Source organism: Ochotona curzoniae, unplaced genomic scaffold, assembly GCF_017591425.1.
Source record: "Ochotona curzoniae isolate NIBS_2020 unplaced genomic scaffold, NIBS_Ocur_1.0 contig_2855, whole genome shotgun sequence".
Lineage (NCBI taxonomy): Eukaryota > Metazoa > Chordata > Mammalia > Lagomorpha > Ochotonidae > Ochotona > Ochotona curzoniae.
In genome coordinates this window covers 368,244-386,423 of record NW_024465615.1, presented here as the reverse complement: position 1 = coordinate 386,423, position 18,180 = coordinate 368,244, and the positions used below count along the sequence as shown (strand labels likewise).

The 18,180-nt window shown below is 50.8% G+C and overlaps 1 protein-coding gene across 1 annotated transcript in view; it reads right to left on the bottom strand.

The window, feature by feature from the left end:
- RNF220 (ring finger protein 220) overlaps window positions 1–18,180 on the bottom strand; it is a 237,015-nt gene that overhangs the window by 92,643 nt on the left and 126,192 nt on the right. The gene's annotated exons all lie outside the window — the stretch shown is intronic.

The following is an 18,180-nucleotide window of genomic DNA, read 5'->3' as shown; positions in this document are numbered from 1 at the left end:
AGCTCTGCTCCCTGTCCCTGTGGCAGCAGGGTCTCCAGCACAGGTGCCTCTGGGGGACAGACAAAATTTACCCACAGAGCCCCCAAGAGAGTGATCCCTGTGTTGGCTTAGCCCTCCAGACAACCCTCCTAGTGATCCTGCCCATCGGCTGACCTCTCGCTGTCTTCAGGATGAGTCTGACTCCTTCACTCAGTAGAGGAATTCCTTGCGGATCTGGACCCTGCCCTGCTCTTTCCCACTCTTCCATGGTTTTACTACTTAAATGTCTACTCAATTTCATGTTCCATTCTGCCTGGGGAAGCCTCCCCGCTGAAAGCATGGGAGTCATGGATTCTTTGCTGCAGGTTCAGCTCCAACTGGTGTGTCATCTTCACTGTTCCCTCACCAGCTCTTTGCAGGTAGCCCTCACAGACTACAAACTTCTCTAGGGCCAGATTCCCATCTGCTCCGTCTTTCATTCCCAGAAGTCCAACTTAGTATTGTTGTTGGTAGAACCAAAGAACTGATGCAGAAAGGAGCTGGTGCAATGGCTCAACTGACTGATTGCCACCTGTGGTACCAGCATCCCATATGGGTGCCAGTTTGTATCCTGGCTGCTCCTCTTCAATCCAGCTCCCTGCTAATGCACCTGGGAAAATGACAGAAGATGGTTTGGGCCCCAGCATTCATGTGGAAGACCCGGAATAAGTTCCTGGCTCTTGGCTCCTGGCTCCTAGCTTTGGACAGGCCCAGTCCTAACCAAGTCCAAACTGCTGTAGCCATTTGGGGAGTAAACCAGTGGACAGAAGATCTCTGTCTGTCTTTCCCTTTTCCCATCTCTGTAACTCTGCTTTTCCAATAAATAAGTAAATCTTAAAAAGACAAAGCAGTAGGCCTGGTGTGGTAGCACAGTGGCTAAATCCTTGCCTTGTATGTGCTGGGATCCCATATGGATGCTGGTTCATATCCTAGCTGCTCCACTTCCCTTCCAGTCCCTGCTTGGGGTGTGTGAGGGCAGTAGAGGATGGCCCAAAGTCTTGGGACCCTATACCTGCATGGGAGACCTGGAGGAGGCTCCTGGTTCTGGCTTCATTCCAGGCTCGGTCTAATGCTAGGGATGTACGCTGGTTTTGATCTAGTTCCTGCTTACCAGGAGTTCTTGTCATGTCTCAGAAGGTGATGTGGTCACCAGCTGGTGACAGTCCTTTCATTTTTTTTTAAAGTCCCCTACTTGGGAGCTCTGAGCTCTACCAAGGCTACCTGGGCAGGCACTGAGAAAGAAGGAAGACAGAAAGCCCAGAGGGTGCTGCAGGTATGGTGGCTCTGCTGAGTGGCCCTTCTGGAGAGAGCTCTGGACTCTGGAGCCGCAGAGAAACCATGGCCACCTTCTTGCCTCCACAGCGGGCAGATGGACCAGTTCTGGGTTGTCTTCCAGGTCTAAGGGAGGGAGAGTGATTCAGGAAGTGAACCATCACTAAAGTGACAAGGTTGCCCAGCTCCATCAGGCCAAGTCCTCCACCCACCCACTGTCCCAAGAAATGAGCAGCTGCTGTGCTCCTTCCTTCAGCTTTCCTTCCCACAGGTCACAGCTGGGGCCCTGACAGGCACGCTTCACCTGCTCCAGCTGCCCCTCCCCTTTTCCGCTCCCCGGAGATGGTCCTGCCTGGTCCGTTCCTGCTCGGCCTGACTGGGGCGCTGCCTGCCCTCCCTCCTCCTTCCCCTCTCTATATATCTGTCTAATGAACATTTCAATAAGCCCAGCACAGCTTTTTCCACTTAATAAGCAGAGTGCTGACTTCATTGCGGCTTTGCTCTTCACTTATCTGTTCAGGGCCTTAAATCATTTGCAGGAAACAGCTTAGCAAAGGAAAACCTGGGACCTGGGCTCCTGGCTGCTCCCATCAGTACCTGCCCTGCCAGGGCAAAAGGGTTGCCCTGCTTCCACAGCACAACCCACAAGGGTGAATGCAGTTCCTGAAAACCGGGGGCGTTGCAGTCATTGTCACCCAGTGCCCACCCTGCCCCAGTGAGGGAAGTTCTGGAGGCAAGGCTGGGGGGACATAGGGGACCGGCTGATCTGGGACATCCTTCTTAATGCAGGGGAATAGGAGAAGGCTGGAAAGCAAGTAGAGCTGCAAGCAGAGACAATCTGAGAAAGGCAAGTTCAAGGAGCATGTGCTGCGTTTTGGGCGTGAGAGATGAAACAGTGAACAAAACTGTCCTTGTTCCTGCCTTCGCGGCTTTTGCTTTGCAGCAGGTAGGGGAAATGTCATCATACTAACAGTTGCCTAAATGATGACCACAGGGACATGTGTACAGGAGTAAAGAACAGGCTGGGAGAGCTTTCCTTAGCAGAGGAGGGTACAGGCGAGGCATGAAAAGACCAGGTGGAGAAAGGCAAGAGGAAGACCGCAGCATGGCCTAAGGACTCACAACTTTCACCAGATCAATTACATTTGTGTTCATTGTCGTGCATGGATGCCAGGTCATGTAGCAGCAGAGGACTGAGGCCTTGGAGTGAGACACAACTGCGTCTGAATTCCAGCTCTGTGAACTGACTGTGTGCCCTTGAGGGGGCATGGCTAACTTCTCTTTGTGCCTTCATTTCTAAAATGGGGTTAAAATTTCTTGTAGGGCCACTGTAAGGATTAAACTTTGAAACTGAAAGAATGGATACATAAAGCACCTGGTATGTAGCACGTGCTCAGTAAGCAGTAGACACTCCCATTCCTAGTACTATCATGTGGCTCCTTGTTGCCCCAAGCCAGCCTGGTGGCTTGGACAAGTCTCACCTATTTTGCATGTGATTGGGCAAGAGGAAATGGAAATCAGAGACCTGGTGTTAGAAAAGGGTCCCAGGGCCCGGCGCGGTGGCGCAAGTGGTTAAGTCCTCGCCTAGCACGCCCGGGATCCCATATGGGCGCCGGTTCTAATCCCGGTAGCCCCGCTTCCCTTCCAGCTCCCTGCCTGTGGCCTGGGAAAGCAGTCGAGGACGGCCCAAAGCTTTGGGACCCTGCACCCGCGTGGGAGACCCGGAAGAGGCTCCTGGCTTCGGACCGGCATAGTATCGGCCCGTTGCGCTCACTTGGGGAGTGAATCATCGGACGGAAGATCTTCCTCTCTGTCTCTCCTCTCTGTATATCCGCCTTTCCAATGAAAAAAATAATAAAAATAAATCTTTAAAAAAAAAAAAAAAAAAAAAAAAGAAAAGGGTCCCAGGCACTCAGGTCCAGTATGGCATGGGCCACAGGATGCAGTTCTCTAGCCTCTTTCTGGATCTAGTTGGCAGAAGATCTCAGAGCAAAAGGATATGGATACAATTAAATGCAGCAAGTGCCAGGCGATGCCTTTTGTGATCAATGCATTTAAAGCTGTTTCCCTCTGCATGGTCAGCCGCAGTTCTGGCAAGGGACCTGGAAATCCTTCTTCACCCAGGCAGTGCCTGGAGCCTGCCAGCCAGGAGGCTGAGCGGACTGTGACCAAGAGATCAAGGAACAAACCAGAATGTAGGCTGGAGAAGTCCTACCTGCAGTACTGTGTTCCCTGCCCTGGCCTGGAGAAGAGCCAGGCTGGGGACCTCCTCTGTCTGACTCACTGACAGGTCTGTTCCCCGGGAAGGTTGCTGGGCACAAGCAGGAAGTCACATGCCAAGTAGCTAGGGCAAGTGCTGAAGCCACAGGCATAATGGGCTGGCTTTAGGATGAAGGTGATAATTTCTGCAGACAGTGGCCCGTGAACCTGAGAAACTCAGTGTGGTGGGCCTAATAGAGCACACAAATGAATGGAAGAATATTTGGACAAACTTACGAAAGATGCAGTTACACATCTATAGGCCTTACTCAGGGTTTGCTCAGAGAATGAACGAGGGCAACAAAAATGCAGGAGGCCACAGGTACCCAAGAAGGGACAATGTTTGGGAAATGTGGACTAGGAATCTGAGGAGGCTATGAGGAAAGTGTCTCTGAAACGGGTTGTATGGAACAAGCTGGCTTTCAGCAGTGAAAGGATATAAGAGCATCCTGGGAAGAGAGGATGACAAATCTCAACATTTATAAGGTAGAAAAATAAAAGGGAGTGAGGAGTTAAGTTAAGCTGCCATTTGGGACACAAGTATCAGAGTGCTGGTTCAAGTTCCAGCTGCTCTGTTTCCAATTCAATCCAGCTCCTTGCTAATGCATCCGGGAAAGCAGCAGAGGACGGGCCAGCTGATTGGGCCCCTGCTACCCATGTGAAGACCTGGATGGAGTTCCTGGTTTCAGCCTAGTCCAGTCACAGCCATGTCAGCCATTTGGGGAAGGAACCAACATATGAACGATCTCTCTCCCTCTTTCTCCGTTTCCTTTGCTCTCTATCACTTTGCCTTTCAAATATATTTACAAGTCTTTAAAAAAAAAGAAAAAAGGAAAAAGCACATGCTTAGGGGCAGTTAATGGCACAGCGAGGAAAGGAAGAGGAAGCGAACAGAGTAGAATCAGGTGGGCAGAAAAGGGAAACAGGATCTCCCCTTCGGGAAGCAAACACCAGGTCGGAATTCCTAGGCACAGGAACATGTGGTGTGACACACTAAGCCACAATGCCAGCATCCCATACACATGTTGGCTCCAACTGCATCTGTTCCACTTCTGATTCAGTCCTCCACTAACGTGCAGATGACCTATGACCCTGATGTCCATGCGGTAGATCCAGAAGAAGCTGCTGGTTCTTCACTTTGGCTGGCCATTTAGGGAACAAACCAGTGGACAGAAGATCTCTCTGTCTCTCCAATCTCCCCTTACCTGCAACACCTGTTAACTCTATCTTTCAAATAAATAAACTCTTAAAAAAAGAAAAAAAAAAAAAACCCAGGCCAGAGCCTCCTATGGGCCTCAGCGCTAAGCCTGGAGAAGCTCCTTCCTTTAGCCCCTAGAGAGACACAGCAGGAGGTTCCCTAGTCTTGCATTAGCAGAGAGATAGCCTTTCTGGCCTCCCAGGGCTCTCAGTGGGCAAGAACATCCAGCTCAGCCACACAGTGAGCCCCTTGGGCACCCCCTGCCAGCCCAGCAACAATAGAGCTCTGGTAAACAGCACAGGTTAGAAGTCATCTTAGAAGTCATCGGGAAGAGACAACTGGGGAAAGAGATCCTCAGTAGGTCCCGTGAGTCTAAGGGAGAGGCAGGTTTATCAGTGGACAGCAGGCAGGTCTTTTGCAGAGGAGAATAATGTGCTTATTCAGGTCACCATTAAGTCATCACTAATCGTGGCTTAGGTACCACCGGATGTGCTAAATCTAACGAAATGCAGTGTCTTTCTTCAAGGAGCTCATAGCTTGATGGGGGAGAATGTTACGTGCACAGGTCTTTGGGGCAGGCATTGTGGGGCACTGGTTATGCTGTCACTTGGGTTGCTTGCATTTCAATGTGACAGGTCCCAGCTACTCCATGTATCATTCAGCTTCCACTGCTGTACAGCCGTGGCGCAGAGACGGCGGGTCAAGCGCTTGGGTCTCTGCCACCCCTGTGGGAGACCAAGATGAAGTTCTGAGCTGGTCTCTTCAGCTGGCCCTGCCATGGCTGCTGTTGGCATTTGCCTGCTTGAATGCCTACCTTTCGAACAAAAGATAAACATACACACATACAAGTATATGTTTAAATTCAAAATGGCATGGTGACAGAAATAAGTTCTGGGTAAAGTTATAATCAGCAACATTGAGGGAGGTTCCAGGGAAGATGTGTCACTTCAGCTGGGTCTTAAAAGATGAAGAGGATTCAACAGATGCATGAAAAGATCCTGGGCACTCGAGGCAAACAAACAAACAAATAAACCCCCAAACAACCCCAGGGGTAAAATGAATTGGAATTTTCAAAAGGAAATACTCCAGTATGGCTAGCATTTAGGGTATGCAAAGAGAACTCACAGGGGCTGACTGATATTTTGCACTTTATATTAAGGAGTCTAGATCTGATCCTATAGGCAAGTAGAGGCCATGGAAGGGAGTTAAGGAAAAGGTGGGACATGATTAGACTTTCTGGCTAGAAACAGTACTCTAGAGGGCCCCGCGCAGTAGCCTAGTGGCTAAAGTTCTCACCTTGCACGTGGCAGGATCAGTGTCCTGGTGGCCCCGCTTCCCAGCCAGCTCCCTGCCTGTGGCCTGGGAAAGCATTCGAGGATGGCAGCCCAAAGCCTTGGGACCCTGTGCCTGCATGGGAGACCTGGAGGAAGTTCCTGGCTCCTGGTTTCGGATCAGTGCAGTATCGACTGTTGCGGTCATTTGGGGAATGAATCATCAGAGGAAAGATCTTCCTCTCTGTCTCTCCTCCTCTCTGTATATCTGACTTTCCAATAAAAATAAGTAAGTCTTAAAAAAAATAGCACTCTAAATACAGTGTAGAGAAGGAACTGAGGAATCAGAATCAGTGGCAAAAAGACCTAACAGAGAAGGGAGTTTTAGAGAAGGGATTCTATGGCTTGGTTGTGGTGTGAGGGTGGACTCCGATGGCTCATGTTCTAGAAGTCAGGCCCTGGTGCAACAGTGTTGAGATGGTGAAAACTCCAGGGACGTGCAGCAGGAGGGGTCAGACCACTGGAGGCCATTAATGCAGTTACCGTGGGAGCCCAGTTTGTTTCCTTGAGAGGTGGTTAAAAAGGACCGGGTCTGGCCCCAGAGTCTGTCCAGCTTCCTTTCTTGCTGGTGATGGTTCCCTTTTCACGTTCGTTCTCACAACAATGCCACACAGCACACGGTGATGGAACCACAGGAGCCAAACAGACTCACACTGACGCCATGCTCTTCAATCTCCAGAATGCTGTGCAAAAAAAATCTCTCATTTCTTGATAAGCCCTGAACCTGATGTACCCTATTAGAGCTACAGAAATCAGACTAAGACAAGGAAGAGAAGAGGCCTGAGTTAGAGCAATGGAGGCAGTGACAGTAAGAGGAAGGTACACCCTCCACCCCGCCAAGAAAAAAGAAGTGAACAGGGAAGGTAGCTGGTGGGCAAGGTCATTGTCTCCTACCTGCTTGCTATGTAATTTCTGCTTGGGACCTAGACTAACATTCTGTCTGGCTGCACTCAAGGAACTGATCAATTAAAAGACAGTAAGCCCCCTAACCCCACAAGGTTTGCTTGGTGAAAAGGTAGATTTCTGGGCTGGTACAATAGCCTAGTGGCTAAATCTTTGCCTTGCATCTTCTGGATCCCATACGGGGGCTGGTTTGTGTCCCTGCTGCACCACTTCCACTCACTCCCAGTACCATGTTTGTGGACTGGAAGGGCAGTAGAAGATGGTCTAAGGCCTTGTGACCCTGCACCCATAAGGGAGACCCAGAAGACATTCCTAGCTCCTGGCTTCAGATTGGCTCAGCTCTTGGGAGGTAAATCAGTGGATGGAAGATCTTTCTGTCTCTCCTTCTCTCTGTATATCTGGCATTCCAATGAAAAATTATTAATAATGTCTGGGCCCGGCATGATAGTGCAGTGGTTAAAGTCCTTGCCCTGAACATGCCGGGATCCCATATGGGCACTGGTTCTAATCCCGGTGGCCCTGCTTCCCATGTAGCTCCCTGCTTGTGGCCTGGGAAAGCAGTCGAGGACGGCCCAAAGCCTTGGGATCCTGTACCTGCGTGGGAGACCTGGAAGAAGCTCCTGGCTCTTGGCTTTGGATTAGCTTAGCTCCAGCCGTTGCAGTCACTTGGGGAGTGAATCATCTGATGAAAGATCTTCCTCTCTGTCTCTCTTCCTCTCTGTATATCTGACTTTGCAATAAAAAAATAAATCTTTTAAAAAAATGATGTCTAAAGTAAGGTAGATTTCCATGGCTCCATTTTCTTCTTAGCTGACTCCAATCCTCAGCTTGATGGGGGATGCAGTGTTAATCCACATATCTCAGGTGCTTGGGTCTATCACTGAATCTCATTTTTTATACAAACTGAGGAAGTTATTGGCAGATTCTCAGATCTTCAGGACAGAAAGTTTTGTGGAGGATGAACAGATCACAAAGTGTAAACTTGAGATACCTGCCAGGGTTCTTACTTTTAGTTTGGGACCCAGTGTTGTGCTAGGGAAGAGAGACAGCAAAGAAACAGCAAAGGAGTCAGACACATGACAAGGATACTCTATCCTAAACAGTGGTGTGAGTTCCTCCATTTTTTTGCCCAAGTTCCCACGCAGTGTCCACAAGCCTGCCAGCTTCCCAAATTCTAGACTTGGCCAACAGTTCTTGTTCTTTGTCCTGGGTGAAGCCTGAGGGACAAGAAGATCTAGCCTTCCTACTCTCCAACCTTCCTCCAGTCTCAGGGGCAGAGGCTAGATAGATCTATGTTTGCCCCTTGTAGGGTCAAATCCAGACTCCTTAATGACTCTTCTATAGCTTACGCAGAAGTCTACCTCCACCAGGTTCCCTTCCCTGAAGGATTCCAGGGTATTTGAAACAGGGAAGGCATCGGAGAGCAGGAGGAGGGAAGCAGGTGGGGTGAATCTTGTCCTGGATCCTCCTCTGCTCATTTCTCTAGTGAAGGTCACAGCCTTCATAGCCTGGAAGGTCTGAGTCCACAGTCAGAGTTGCAGTTCTCGCAGGGTCTGCTGCAGGATCCTCTAGCTCCACAGGGCAAGCAGCTCTCCTGTGGCTGTCAGCCCTTTGTAAAGTTTCTTCATTAAATATTCCTCAGTTAGCCATTTGTGGGCCTCTGGTTCTTGCTGGAAACCAGAGTAGCACAGCAGACATCCTTACAGATGTGACACTGGTAGTGCATATATTGGTTCTAGAAAGTTCTCTTTGGTTTCATCCTTTTTCTACCATAGGTCTTTCAATACTGTGTTAAATATGTGCCTCTGTCCGCTGGGTTGGAGACGATAGAGAAACCAAACAGAACTCTAATCCTCTGCTCTGCCTAGGTAGCTTCTCATAGCTCTGATTAACTGTTCATGCCTACAGTTTTGTAGACAGCACACTGGCTAAAAAGAAGTGATTCCGTTTTAGAGAGAAATTGAAACTCAGAAGTTCAGGATCGAGTCCCCGGGTTGCTTGGAGCATTCATTTTTTTTTTCATTCTTACGGTTTGTAAGTGTTTGTAGGGTACTTACCATATGCAAGACACTATGTTAGCTACCTTAGCAAGGAAGCAAGCTACAATACTACTGGTCTCAATAAGCACAATTTTGTTGGAAAAACAGTTGAGTAAACAGGCAATTAAAACTTTTCTACAGGGATATTAGGTGATGTGAAAATACACAAAAGTGGTGCCTCTCCTAATCTTGGGAGCGGGCCTGGGAAGTCTGCTACAGGAAGCAAGTTGAAGGCTGAATCTTGGAGTTGCGTTCTAATAGTGGGAAGAGATTGCATCTCAAAGCAGGAACCAGAGAGTGAGAGCCACAGATTTGCCCTTAGAAAAAACTGCTCTCCCAGGAGTTCAAGGGTCCCTGCAAGCTACCAGAACCTCTTCCAAGGGCAGCTCCAGAAAAGACCTAAGACCTCCTGCCAGGCTCCCCTTCTTAAAGGTTCTACCACCACCCAACATTAACACGTTGGACTGAGTGCCCAACATATAAACCCTTGGGGAAACCACTAAAACCACATCCTGGTCCAATCCCTGTCATTGCCACCATTTGGGGAGTAAATCAGTGAATAGAATAATCTCTCTCTACCTCACTCTGCCTTTCAAATGAATTTTTAAAATCCTTCAAAAGAGAAAAAAAAAATTGCTCATAGTAACGTGTGTGTGCCAAAGGGGGAAAAAAAAAAAAAAACAAGACCCAACTGGGGAAATCCAAATACAGTGGGTGGTTTCATCAATAGCAGTTTAATGGTTTAGTTAAATAATCACATTGTTCCAGTGTTAATGTCCTAGACTTGCTAAATGTACCATGACGATGGAAGTTCATATTAGGGAAAGCCGAGTGAGGGGGGCACAGGACTGCTCTGCGCTGTCTTGGTAATTTCCCTGCACATTTGCCGCTGATACGTCTGTGCTCAGAGCCTTCTTCACAGCATCTCTTGTCACCCTCACTACCATCCTGCATAGCAGATGCTAGTAGAGCCCACTTGACGGATGAGGAAACAAAGGTTCACATTATGGCTTTTAAGTGGTGGAAGCAGCTTTGAGATTCAGATGATCTCCACACTAAGAATCTGTGCTTTTCCCGCCTCAGGGAGGTAGAGCAGGACTGACTTCCTTGGAGGTGAGTGTGGGAATGGAAAAAATGAATGGGAATTGTTGTCTGGTTAGATATGAGTGATAGATAAAGGCAAGAATTAAAGATGGTGGAAAATTTGGGTGCTATTTCCAGAAGCATTGAGAAGGGACAGGCTGTGTCAGGGGGTTGGGGAAAGACAGTGGCTGTCATTCCTGCTGTTTGGATGGACATGCTAGGAGATGTCCAAGTGTCACCAGCAGCCTGAGCAATGGCCTGGACTCTGGAAGGACAGTCCTGTTTTACGATCGCATGGCTCTGAAGACCATGGCTCAATCAGGCCATGTGACCCAAGGAGAGCACACAGGCTGGGAACAGCAAATGGGGATAAGATGAGCAGTGCTCTAACCCTTGCATGGGGAAGCATGCCAGGGAGGAGCAGTATAGCCCACCACTCACACCATTCAAAGGCTCAGGACCACAAGGGTCAGATGAAGCCTTCATTGACAGCCTAGCTGTGTTAGACTTTGAGACAGTTCCTGAGCTTGGGATGGGGTGAGGTACGAACCTGGGACGAGTCCTGAGCTGCCATCACTGAAGAGGATGGAGGCCAACCCCTCTGCATCTTTTTCTTCTGCTTGCCCCACTTCTTGGTCCTCCCACCAGCCTGTCTTCACTGAGAAGGCTTCCAGTTCATTCGTGCATGGTAGGAGCTTGGACCTCTTGTCCTTGAGATTAGAGAACCCAATGCTGCCTAAAGCTCTGCAGAATCATGCTCAGCTGCATGGCACCCAGCATCCTTCCTGGCTGTATGCATGGAGCAGATACTTTCAAGTGGGTATCTCTATAATTCCAGAGATTTCCACCCAACACCTGCCTCTCCTGGCTGCAGTACCAGAGGTCAGCCCTGGTCTTCCATGCTGCCTCTCTAGAGATGCCCTGGCCCAACTCACAGGCATTCCCTGGACCTCCTGACCTAGCCTGTAGAGGGACACTGGACAGCAGTGTGGAAGGCTCAGGTGTCCACTTGGCAGTCTTCTTGGACTGATCTCTCTATTTCTAACACTTTGGGCAACTGGGCCACAGGACCTGAGGCCCTCCCAGGATTTCACCCTGCAGAGGACAAACTCCAGACAAGCTCAGCACTGCAGGCTGAGGGCAGGGCTCCTGTGGTGCCCTACGCCCTGGCTGCCTCTCTTTCAGGAGGCTGGACAGATGGCGTCCAGGCATAGGATAAATAAACCGGTGAAATCTGAGAAAACAATGTCCTGCTACTTCTCTTCCCAGCACCCGCCCACCCCCTACTCCAGCTGTGGGCGGGTCTGTCTGCCAGCTAAGAGGCTGGTGTGAAGACTCTCCACATTTTTGGCTGGGGACTCTTACCTCAGGTGCTCCCCGCAGCTTGCTGTGTTTATACAACGTGGTGAACACATGTGCTCTCAGTGTCCCCTCTGACTCACTGGAGTCCCCCAAGTTGAGAGACTATGGAGGAAGAGGTTATAGAATGGGGAGGCTGAGTTTGGAGGGCAGACATCTGGCTGCTCCAAGCCGAGGGAGCCGGAGCAGGGTGGCCCTCCTTCCAGAACGGGGGACCCTGAACCCTTCATGTCCTCGGAAACACCAGGACCTGATTTATGTAGGAACACTGGCATGTGGAAGGAGCCATCCCTCTCAGAAGCCATCCTCATCAAGAACCCAAGAAAATGGGCAGAGCTTTTTAAAAAAATCCCATTAGAGGATGCTGGTGCCTGGCAGATGTGGTATCCCCTCCTTTGGCAACAGCTCCTTCGGCCTACAGAAGTCAGGCATTGTGCTAGGCACTGGGGTTAGCGTGACAACCAAGACACCATCTAGTTGGGAAGATTGCCATGAACATGCACCACCGCAATGCTATGTCCTGTCTGTTCAGGGTTGCTCAGGAGGAAGACATGTTCCCTTAGACTTGCAGAGATTGGGGCATAGAACTTCACAGGGGATAAAACTTCTGAGCTGGGACACATCTGTTCAGGGGAGTCCCAGATGAAGGATGAATGAAGGAAGGGGTCAGGGTGGAGAACTTGGGACAAGAAGAACATTCCAGGCTGGGAGCCATGAGGTGCCCTAGGATTTTTTCTTTTTTTTTTTTTTTAAATTAGTCCCTCTTTATGTCTCTTAGTTACCTTTGTTTGTTTTATTTTTATTTATTCAAAAGGCAGGTCACACACACATATATACACACACATTCCTTCCATCCATTGATTCACCACCACCCCCAAATGGCTATAACAGCCAGAGCTGGACAAAGTTGCAAGCAAGAACTTCATCCAGGTCCCCCATGTGGGGAATAAGGGGCCCAACTACTTGGCCTATCTGCTGCTGCTTTCTTAGGCACATTAGCAAAGGGCTGGATCAGAAGTAGGGCGGCTAAGATTAGAATAAGTGCTCTGATATGGGATGCTTGTGTTGTAGGCAGAGACTTAACGTGCTGCACCACAATGGGTATATATGAAGGTACTTGAGAAAGTTCTTAACTAAAAAATGGAATTAAAGGATAAGTTTATTCTGATAGCCCCCAAATTTGAAATCGATGCATATAAGGGGTCTTTGGATAGTTCATGCAAAAAACATTGCATGAGAGAAACTGCATGGATTTCAAAGTATCTTGGAACCAAAACAAACATACCTCTTTGTTCCATTTTCCATGAACATTGTGGAGCAACCTTGTATGAGAGATGACAATAAAGCCACAATATTGGTAGCTGATGGGACCGGGGCGGGGGGTGCATGTAAGGCTAAGACAGAAGAGAGACAGGGCCTAGGTTTCAGATTAGGTGCCTGGGAGGAGAGTGGTGTTCTTGTTAGAGAGGAAATGAAGGCAGGAGAGCAAGTTGTGCATTTGTGTGCGTGTGTGTTGGGGGTACTAATGGCTGTGCTAAAAGTCAGGAGGAGATACTCAGTATGCAATGGGAATATGGGTCTAAAGCATCTACACCAAAGACCACTAGGAGATTTCATGACTGGGTAATTGAGAGGATGATAATGTCATCAACAGAAAGAAGGCCTGCTGAAGGTGAATGATCACAGGGGAGGGGGCGAGATCACGGGTTCAATTTGGAGATGTCTACAGAACACGGCGTACAAGATACCCACCACACAGTTGGAAAAATGGGAGCCGAACAGCAAGAGGTCAGATTTGCAGTCTTCCACGCAGGAATCCTCTAAATAAAGATGATAGCTGTGGCCGCAGAGACGGATGAGCTCATCAGATTCAAGTGCACACCAAGGGAAGGGGGTCAAAGACAGAAGCCTGGGACACACTTTCTCTTATTTAGCGTGGGAGAGGCGGGTGGAGAGTGGGAGATGGAACTTGTCCACCACGGGGTGCTTATAACATAGTCCTGGGACGGCGGCCTGCAGGGGGAGCCACGGAGGTGCTGGGGAGGGCGGGGATGGGAGTGAGCAGACTTGGGGAATTCAGATGGATGACCTTCAAGGGGACAGATTGAATAAAGAGGTGAGGGTGATGGTGGAGATGAGGCAGTGGTGAGAAACGGAGGTGGTTAAATATAAATAAAGCTGTGAGCAGTGAGGCAGTGAGGACAGAAGCTCAAGGAGCAGTGAGGGAGCGAAAGGACGTGTGTGTTAAAGCAGGGAGAAGCCCACTTGCACAGTGTGGAACACACAGGGACCCAACTCCATGTGGGCGTTGTCTCACCTCTTGTGCTCAGAGGCTCAGGGTAAGGGTCCCTCCCTTGTGCAACACGCAGAAGCACCTTCCCCTTCTCCTCTCCCTTCCTTCATTGACTTTAAGTGCATACCAAGGATGAGCTGGGGCTCAGTGCAGGTGAGAACAGGTTGTAGGCCAGGCCAGGCACATGTGTGTATTCCTGAGATGCGCTTGAGTTGGTGCCTCCAGGAAGTAAGCGGAGGCAAGCAAAGGATCAGAGGGTGACTCCAAAGTGCCAGCTATGGGGGGGTGTCAGTTAGGGGCTCGAGTGCTCCCTGAGGCCTCCCTGGCTCGCTCAGAGTCAGCATGGTGCATCGATGATTCCAAAGCCAGCACTCCATCTCGGGGTAACATGATCCTGTAACACAGGGCTCCTCTGATGTGGGCTGCTTGCCTTTTACAGCATTAGGGGAGCAACATTTCATGGAAAATTCAATAAATCCCCCTGTACAGCCAGACGTCTGTAAACAATGGCTTCCAAATTCAATCAGGCTGGGGAGCCGCAGCAGCATTTATGAGCGCTAACGTGGAATATTATATAGTGAGTGAGCAGCAGCGGCTGGGGGAAGGGACTTCCTGGAAGAAGAGAGCTCCTGGGTGGCTCTTGCTCTTGAATCCTTCCAACAGGGGTGATTCTGTAGGTAGAAGCCCTGGCTTGGCCACCTGACGTAGGGTCTGGGGACTGCTGAGGCTCCGGGCCATGGGATGGGATCAGAGAATTGGGGCTGTTGGTGCTGGCCATAAGGATGATGAAAGGGCAGAAGAACCAGCTTCCCAGCTCCTCCCACAACTGTCACCCAACGCACCTGACCACCTGCGTGAATTATTACTGTGTGCGCATGGTCTGCCACAGGTGAGGGCACTGCAGCTCTCGTTCCCCCGGCTGACAGTAACCTTCAGGGCAGCTGATCCTGTGCTGCTGTCAGGTTCATTCTGGCTCTCCCTGAGTACAGAGAAGTCTGTGATGAAGGAAGGGCCCTGACCAAAGGGTACTGCGAAAGAAAGGCTGCAAAAAGCTGGCTTAGGGAGGCTCGGTGGTCTCACCCAGCTTCCAGACCCCTAAGATTTCTCCACTCTGCTACCCTTTCAGCCTCTGCCCTCTGGCTAGCTCTCCTCGCTTGGGTGTACTCCAACACAATCCATGGTGGGGCAGAGGAAAGAATGAAGGCTTGGGATTCCAGGGCAGGTCCTTCCCCTTCCCAGTCACTTCTTATCTACATCTTAGCATCCCTGGGGAATATCAACCGCTCTGCTGGGGGTTCATGAGGATGACACAAGTCAAGTCACGCTTGCTGGTTCCGGAGCGGCGTAAGCATGAAACGTGCCACAGCTGCCTTCTGCATGCCATGCTCCACCCCCTTCAATAAACCCTCTTAGTAAATCTTTTGTGGATTGCCACAAAGTGCCCTCCTGCAAGTAGGGGGCACCAGGTGTCCCATCAGCACTTGCCCCTGGTCCTGCGCATCTCCCAGGCCTCCCTTGCCATGTGTGCTCCCATGGAAGCCTGATCAGAATCCACTAGGGAGAGCAGCCAAGGTGCACAGCGGGGCACAGTCCCACAGCGGAGAGCAGGGCTGGAGTCTCCAGTCAGTGGTGCCGTTTGCCCTCTTGGAGAACTGCAAGAGAAGCCGCCTAAGGATGAGGGCTCACCTGCTTATAGCTTTGTTGCCACGTTCGGGGTCGGTAGTCTTTCTGGAGTGAATTACTTCGGCTTCTTCTTAGTCACTTTCAGTGGTATTCCTTTGTCCCAGTGGGATAATGGGAGCTTACCCTGCCACAAAGGCTCCTGAAAGTGGGAGTGCTTCCTTCTCTCTAGATGCATGGGGGATGCTGGCCATCTTCAGAGGGGGCATGGAGCAGAATCAAGGCCTTCAAAGCTGTCCTGGCAGCCCTCACTGCTGAACAGGTAAGTCTTGGGAGGAGAGTGGAAACAGGGAATTCCTGCAGTCAAAGGGGCCAGGCTGCTCCATAATCTGCTTTAGAGATTCTGGACATAAACTGGGTATGCACATCCTCCTTCTCTAGCAACAGTTTGGTCTTAAAACAGGAAGGGCCTGGCATTGTGGTGCGGCTGGTTAAAGCCGTGCTGCTGGGGATCCTCAAACCCTTTATCAGAGTGTGCGTGAGTCCTGGCTGTTCCGCCTCTGATGATCCAGTGTCTTAATGTGCCTGGGAAGGCAGGGAAGAAGGTCTAAGTACTTAGGTCTCTGCCAACCCATATGTGAGGTCAGGATGGAGTTCCTGGTCCCTGGCCTCAGCCTGGCTTACCTGGCTGTTGCAGGCATTTGTGGAATAAACCAGTGAACAGAAGATCTCTCCCTCTGACATCTACCTTTTCAATAACTAAATAAATAAACCTTCACTAAAAACATACAGGGAAGCAGTGGGGGAAAGGCTGGCTAGTTCTAGAGCAGCACTGAATGAGTGATCTTTACAAAGATTTACCAAGGAGCTGGTGCTGTGATGCATCGTGGGTAAAGCCACCACCTGTGATGCTGGCATACCATACTGACACTAGTTTGAGTCCTGGCTGCTCCACTTCTCATCCAGCTCCCTTCTGATGTGCCTGGGAGAGCAACAGAAGATGATTCACATGCTTAGGCCCTTGCCACACATGTGGCGAACCAGGAAGAAGCTTCTGGCTCAGGACGAGCCCAGTTTCAGTGGTTGCGGCCATTTGGGGAGTGAATCAATAGATGGTAGATTTCTTACTCTCTGTAACTCTGCCTTCTATAATACAAATAAATAAATCTTAAAAACAAAACAAAAAACCAAAGGATTGTTCAAGTGCCAACCTGCTCTCAGCACTTCCATGCACTGCTTTGTTACCCTTCACGGCAGCCTGTGCAGAAGGAACTGCTTTTGACCCCATTTTACCAGAAGGAAACTGACACTTGGAGAGGTTAAATAACATGAGCCCAGGTGAAGAAGAGGAACGGGACGAACCAGACGTGATCCCAGGCCTGTCTGGCTCCAAGGTCCTGAATCCCCATAGCCAGCTGCCTCAGAAGGGATGCTGGGAGGTTCTTCTGTTGGTTCCTGCTCTGTTCTGCTTCCAACCATCCCAACTGTTCACCTCACCTCCAATTTGTGCTTTGGGAGGAGTCCTCGAGGTCTTGTGCAGGGGGTACTCCAGGAGAAAGAGAGGAAGGGTCGGCGGGGGGGGCTGTGCTGTCCAGCTGGGGCCAGCCCCAGTCAAGCACCCTTGCCCAGGGACAGCTCCAGGCCTGAGACAGGCAGCCTACACCACTGCCACTTCTACTGCACAGTAAGCCCACCCACCTGGAGGGAGGGGACTCTTCAGGGTGGGAGCCTGTGTTGACTTTCCTAGTCCTTTTGGCAAGAGGGGGTGGGGCCCCAGAAGGCAGATCCCAGGATGGCCAGACACTCCCGGGGCAGTGACCAAAAGGCTCCTCTGTATTTTCATGTCCGCAGTATGATGCCGCGCTCCCCAGACCCCCGTGGCACGTTCTCAGGGACGCGCACGCCCGCCCTCGGCACCGACTTCTGTGACCAGGCCCTTCTGTGCTGCGGCTCAAGCTCTCTCCCAACTCCCCCTCCCGTGCGCTCTCATTCTCCCTGCTAGCTGCTGTAAGGATCAGTCCCCAAAGAAAAATGCCCAATTTGTCATGTCATGTCCAGCTGTTAACCTCCCGTCGGTAAGCCATGGGGAAGACTTACTTTCTCCTATTTATTTATTTGCCACTTGGACAATAGAAGGCCCCAGGCCTGCTGAGTTCTCCATAATAAAGCCACCAACGATCTCCCCCAACACCCCTCCCCGCCCCCCATCCCCATGTCAACAACACTAGCCAACCTGCAGGTGTCACTGGGCATTAACCCCGGGCTTAACTCTGGCTCTGCTCAACTGTAGGGAAGGGGGAGGGGTGGCAGTGAAGGTGGGGGGTCTCTGCACAAAGAGGAAGGCCTGGGGATGGGCTGGCTCATAACCATCCCTCCGGAAAGCTCACTGTGCTGAGGCTGGGGGCGGGAGGGAGGCAGCGCCAAATAATGCAGCTCCTTCTTCCCAGCCTCCCCAGCGGTCTCCAGGCAGAGCCCGGGCCAGCCGGTGGCAGGCACCCCGGGCGGGCGCACCACACCGCACCTAGCAACCCTGCCGAGAGACGAGCCCTCCTGGAATGAGGCCCCGGGGCCGCTGGCCCTGGAGCAGGCCTGGGAGGTGCTGAGACAGGGAGGAGGAGATTCAGCCGCTACAGACCCCTGGCCTGCTCAGGGTATCCACTCCTTGCTTTAGCAATGCCAAGCTCCCCTGCCCAGGCCTCTGATGCCAAAGGGTCCTGGACAAGCTGTGAACACGGTGTCCCCAGCCCAGACCCCCTGTTCTCCGAGGGTTACAGGGAGGGTGGGAGGAGGGTAAAGAGGATGGGC